Source organism: Cryptomeria japonica, chromosome 4, assembly GCF_030272615.1.
Source record: "Cryptomeria japonica chromosome 4, Sugi_1.0, whole genome shotgun sequence".
Taxonomy (NCBI): domain Eukaryota; kingdom Viridiplantae; phylum Streptophyta; class Pinopsida; order Cupressales; family Cupressaceae; genus Cryptomeria; species Cryptomeria japonica.
Genome location: NC_081408.1, coordinates 754,931,865 through 754,938,571, shown reverse-complemented (window position 1 = coordinate 754,938,571; position 6,707 = coordinate 754,931,865).

Here is a 6,707-nt window from a genome sequence, read left to right as displayed (position 1 = left end):
TTTTCTTAACTCTTTCCTCAAATCTTGCATTCCTTCCAGGACATCTAGATGCACAATGACCAATCTTATTATATGCAAAACATTTAAAAGGTGCTTTTCCTTCATACTTACTTTTGTCAGTCCTTTAGGTACTCTTCTAGCAAATAAGGCTTCAAGTTGCTCAATTTCTTCATCTTCTTTCCTCATATTTTCCAATTCTTTTGCATATAAGGCTTTCCAATCACTTTTGTCGATAGATGATGATGCATGAAAAGCAAGTTCAGATTTTGCAGCTCCAGAAGATCCAAATTCTTCAAGCTCAAAAGCAGATAATTTCCCAATCAAAATGTCTCTGTTAACTGAAGTGTTTGCCATTCTTCTCAACTCATTAATTGTAGTTGTCTTCATCTTGTAAGTCAGTGGAAGGGCTCTCAAGACTTTGGAAACTATTTCATCTTCACTCAGAGATCCTCCACAACATTGAATTCCCACAACAATCTCATTTAATCTTTCCATAAATACAACAATTCTTTCATTATCTTCCATCTTCAAGTTTTCATACCTTATCCGATAACCATCAAGTTTAGCAATTTTGACAGTAGGATAACCTTCATTCAGAGTTTACAATTTATCCCACATAACCTTTGCCAATGATTTATCAGTCAATCCCATGATTTTCTGATCAGTAAGTGCACACAAGAGGGTTTCTCTAGCTCTGCAATCATTTTCAATATTCTTGTCCAGGTTTGTAGGAGCAGGATTGCTAGATGTCAGATCATAAGGTGTATATCCTTTCTCAGTGATCTCCCAAATATCCTTTCCAAGACATCTAAGATGAGTCTCCATTCGAATTTTCCATATCCCATAATTTATTCCATCAAGCTTAGGGATTTCTCTTTTGAAAATAGTTGTCATTTGATTTGAAGTGATAGCTACCATAGGATCTACCTCAAGCGATTAAGCTTCTACAAAAGAGGACCAAAGCTCTGATACCAATTGTTAGGCTAACTAGTGAACAACTGAGAGGGGGGGTTGAATCAGTTGTTAACAGATTATATTAATTAAACCACTTAATAACCTTTAACCAGAGCATATAAACATTAAATATCAGAATAGCAGAAATAGATATTGGTAAGTAATGCAACTTAACAATAAAACAAATAATCAAAAAAATGCAACGGTAACTCGGAAAGGGAAAAACCACATTGGGAAGCCTACCCATAGTTAGATGATACTTCTACAGAAAGTATGTGATACAATAAGGGGCCTGCACATGCAGGAAGGCACACTGCCTACAGCGTACTACTCATTACAAAAGATTCTCACTGACTACAGAGAGGTAATAACCATCTCAAGCTAAATGGACAACAATCCAGAATAATGAACTGCCAGAGATAGCATCTACCATGTCTGATTACAGTCTTGATTAAGCTCAATACTGGAGGCCTTTAACCTCTTCCTTAATCCCAATTTGAACACATATGATCGACCAAATCTCCTTCGCATATGATATTATATGTCATGACCTTGAATATAAATTTCATTCCCATACACATGATCTACAATGAGATCTTACATCAATTTATACCAACCCTAAGGCCTAAACCAATTAGGTTGGCCACCTAAAAGATATTACAATAAGATCATTACATACATCCATATTACAATGATATGCCATGTCGGCTTAAGACCAAAACAACAATAACCAATCCATAAATCATCCCGATAACGTGTAGAGAACATGTTAACATGATACTGATCCATAACCTAGATAGGCACCGGACCTAATCTGGATCCACCATGCCAAAGAAATGTCTTCAATCAGTTGAGGTGCGATCAAAGAACATCTTCAACATCCCGAAATCCATCTAGAATCCGCACCAATACCACTTATGCATTTTGTCAAAGATTCTCAGTAAAAGATTTGTCTGTTAAACCTTAAACCCATGTCAGTATGGGTTTACAAGAGTGTGTGATAGTATCTAATTACCAAGTCAATACCAACTGACCAAAAAATGTTCCAGGAACATGTAACACATAAAATCAAACATACTCCATTAATCCAAACATGTTGGAAGTGTCCAACAAATAGTCCTTTCTGTCGGTAACACTAGATCTTCTATCGGTAACCAAAACCTATTTGTTGGTAACCAAAACTTGTTTGATGGTAACCAACCATAATAGCTAGTGTTGACATCAATGACAAAACATCAATTCAACACTAATCAATTCATCCATATTTCCAACAATTAGTGCAAGGGAATTGGTGTCGGTAGGAGGCTAGAAAGGTTTTACCTTTAGGACTTGTTAACTCTACGCTTGCTCCACTGCCTTGCTTGGATCTAGACCCATCAAACTTTAGAAACCATACTTCATCTTTCAATTTCCTTATGCTCTTCACCTTAGGATCAGTAATCAGATTAGTTTCTAAAGGTGGTTGTTTTCCCTCAGGTTCAAGGTCTTGCAACACCTGAGGTTGTTCAATTACAGGTTGCAAGAGTACTTCAAGGGTGTTGGGAAGGGATTGTTCTTCTTGAGGCTGCACTTGAGATTGAGTTTCTTCATTTTCTTGTTAGGGTGAAGTATCCTAATTCTCTTGCTTATCAATATCAACCATGAAGATCTCCTTGTTGCATTGGCCTGGCTGGGAAGTTTCTATTATAACATCCATTTTTGGGGGTATTAGTTCCTCGTGACTGGGAATTTGAATTTCTTCCACGTTGATGACATGATCAGTGTCATCGCATGGGATTGGGCTCATCAACCTTGTAACCTCGTTCTGACATGGGATACAGGATATCTCTGAGTGCTCCTCATGATGTATTTGACACCATTTTGGAAGCATCAAATCTTGTACTTTCATATTGTCCCCCAACAAATACATCCCTTATTTTACTATTGTAATGAAACCTTTGACCCGCCCTTTGTATGTGATCATATCTTCTTGATGTAATTGGAGAATAGCATGTGCAGAGATAGTGAGGATTTCATTTACTCTATAGACTCTAGGACTTACTTCAACATATGCTACCTCATTGGGAGCTCCATAATCTGCGACCAACTTCTTCAGCTTGGGTTCACTACCAATTCAGATTTGGTTACTTACTCCCTTCCATGGAAGCCATAAGTATGTAAAACAAGTTGAAAAGTAGCCTCCCAAAGTCTTTGACCAATCCCTACTGAGAAGCATCCCATATACATCTGGAATATCCATCACTTGAATGTCGATGTAACGGGATATGTGGGAATCAACACCCAACTAGATGTACACATTTTTTAATTCCCCAATTATGTTGAACTCAATCTTGTCCAATTGTACCACCTTACTATTTGCATGCACTGGGTTGAGACCAAGCTTCTGACATATAGAGTATGGCAGTACATTTCCAGAAGCACTTGAATCTACCAAACAGTTGTGCATATTCTTTCCACATATCTTCAAGCTAAGTAAAAAATGGTGGGTTCTCGATTGCATCGTTACTGACATTGGCATTGACTTCATTCAGGTTAGCCATCTTAACCTCTTTTCTATGAGACTCCAGTAGTTCTAGATTCTTAAGGAGAGGCTTCTTTTGTTCAGGACAATATCTCAGTACCTCCATTAGGGACATAGTGGTGGCAGTCCTCTCCATCTCCTTGGTAACATCAAAAGATCCTTTCAAAATATATTCTTGCCCTTGAGTTTGTCTATGACTTGCTCCTTGAAAATCCTGAGGAGGGGGAGGATTGTTGCTTGCTTTTGCATCGGGAGGTACAAATCCACCCTTTGGGGGAGGTAGTTCTGTTAATGGAGCCTTGCCTTGACTCCTAAGATTGTAATTATTTCTGGTCTGAAAGGATTGAGCATCATAGACATATGGTTCACCCTCAGCTTTAGCTTGTAACTCCTTGCATAGGAACATATCAACCAACATTGCGGTATTAACTTTCTCAAGTTCTTCATTAGAGAAATCCTTTGGTTGAGAATTAGCTTGAGCGATCCTTATAATCTTTTTGAATTGGGCACAATTAACCTCGGAATGCATTGTTGTATCATGCAACCTACACCAATTAGTCAGTAAATTCATATCAACAAGGTTAACACCTTGTGTGTTATTTGGGTTATCTCGTGCATCAGGATGATCATGGTTCACCCCACCATTGTTTGGACCCATGTTCCATTGCCTATTGTATGGCTTATTTTCATACCTTTGGTTTTGGTTTTGATTGTTGTAGTTTTGCTAATTATTGTATGATTGGGGTTGGTTGTACCCTCCCGGAGGATTCATCTTCAACTGGCTCAAATCTGAAGTAACCTATGAAATCATTTTCTTTAATGCTTCTACTTCAGATGATATGTGTGATCCTTGACTTTCAAGCATCGTAGTTGGAGGTTGGTTTGATGTGTGAGAATTACCAAATTGTTGATTTTCCCCTTGTACTTGACCAGCATGTTGTGTTTGAGTGGGAGCGGCATTGGTATTAGTCTGCCAAGTTAAAGCTTGGGCAGCAAAATGTTGATTAGCCTGAGGCTAAGAGGCATAGATTGGCACCGGGTTCATTGTTGGGGCTCCTATAGGTAAAGGCGATGGTACCCCGAGGAGTTGGTTATAGTTCCCTTGATTCACTCATATGGGTAAATTGTATCCAATTCCCCCTGGTGTTTGGTTCAACTCATGATTCATGCTGATCACCAATGTATAGACCTTTTTCAAGGTGTCTGTTTGATCTTTGGGAGCACTCTTTTTGATAAACATAGTGGTCCATGGGTCAATAGCTCTTAGATACGAGTCAATTGCTACATTCGGTGCTACTTGGTAAGGATCATGTAACCTCTTAAATGCCCTTTGAAAGCTAGTATTAAAACTTGTCAAAGGTTCATTTGGTGACTTCTTAAGAGAGGCAAATTGATGGTAAATGTTCTGAGGTCAACATACACTCAGAATTGATCAATGAAATCTTTCTCCAAAACATCTCAGCCAATGATAGAATTTGTTGGTAGAGTCAAATACCAATTATATTCATTCTCCCCAAGTGAATATGGGAAGAGTCTACAGACTACATCTTGGTGTTCAATGTTGTTACAAATGACTGCATCTTTGAATGCTTCAATATGCTCATCAATAGTTCTAGCCCCCAAATAGTAGAATTTACTGTAACATTTATCTGGGTTTCTAGGTAAATCATGTATGCCTCCTGGTATAGTTCCTAGTGGCATGTGGTATTGGTTAAAGTAGGCCATTGAAGGTGGTGATGGTGGAAGTTGAGTCACAAAAGGTGCAGCGATAGGTTGAGGACTAGGGATCATTTGATCTTCTACGTTGGGTATGGATGACTGCGATGGTGAGGATGTTGAAGGTTGTCCCTTAGATTTATTTCTGTTTTCGTAGTCGTAGGTCCTAACTCTACTAAGTCGGATGGCAAAGAACTTCTCCTAAGAATTTTGTGGAATCTCTTGGGAGAGAAAGATGATATACAATCCAGCTTAATACCTCAATTTCTTAGTTGTGGAGGTGGTTGTGGGTTTTCTTGTGGAAGAAGTTGCCTTTGTGCCTTTTCTTCTATATGTATACCTCTGTCTTTCATTGTCAAGAACTTGTCGTGCTCGTAACCAATCACTATAATCCCTTGTATTGTCCCAAGCAATATCGTATAGTTGGGAAACAATGTCGTCTTGTTTGTGGTTGAGGTTGGGTTGCGTGAATGGTAAAAGTCCATCTCCTAGAAGTACCATATGTGGTTAATTGACAAGGGGACTAGTGTCAGACCCTCTTTCTAGCTACAGTTTTTGTTGACGATTATTTTGACACACTCGCCAATAGTCAGGTAGTCAATGTGAACACTCACCACCTCTCGTGAAAAGTAATAAGTTTTCGGGAACTAACCACTCCAAGATCTCTATGGTCGAGTCTCGACGGCGATGGGAAACCCAATGGATGATGTGGTTGTACCTGTTAAGGGGCCTGCTGGTTGAAACTAAATCCCACTAATCGTTAATAACTTAACTTTCCTTTTTTGTATTTTTTATGATTTTAAGATTATTTTGGAAATAAATTGCAAGAGATGGGGAAACAAGAAAATAACAATGAAACCAATTCAATGACAACTTAACAAGATACTTAATTAGTACCCTGCAATCCAAAAATTATCAAATATTATCTCAATCAACATTCAATAATAGACCTCCAGTAAACCTGCAAAGTCAACAACTTTATAGACTCATGGAAAGAATATCACCACAATATTTTCTATCCCTGTAATTCTCATATACCACTTATGTGTGTAGCATGAGTCATAAAGAAATAAATGGAAGATCAAAAAACAACGTTGATTTCAAACAATAGACATTACTGGATTACAAAGAACAAACTCGTAGAACATATGCATAGATCAGACAATCTATAGGTTTCTTCTTGTATTAATTTCAAATAATGTGTAACAAAAATAGCTCAAGTTCATAACAATCTACAAAGAATAATCTAAAATTTCTAAGTGGGCCTCAAATCATCAATTTGTGGAACCTTACAAATGAATCAAACTCCTCAATTTATAGAGTTTTATGCCCTACTTTCTAGGAAATAAACCTAATATAAACTAAGAACTGAAAAGCTAGGAGTCATAGTTAAGTTGCAAATTTTTGCCTGTATACTCTAGTTAACTACTACAAAACGGAATATAGGTGAGCACTACGAAGACCATGTTGTATGAGCCAGACTTTCATAGTCATGCAAAATTTTGTTCAAAATTGG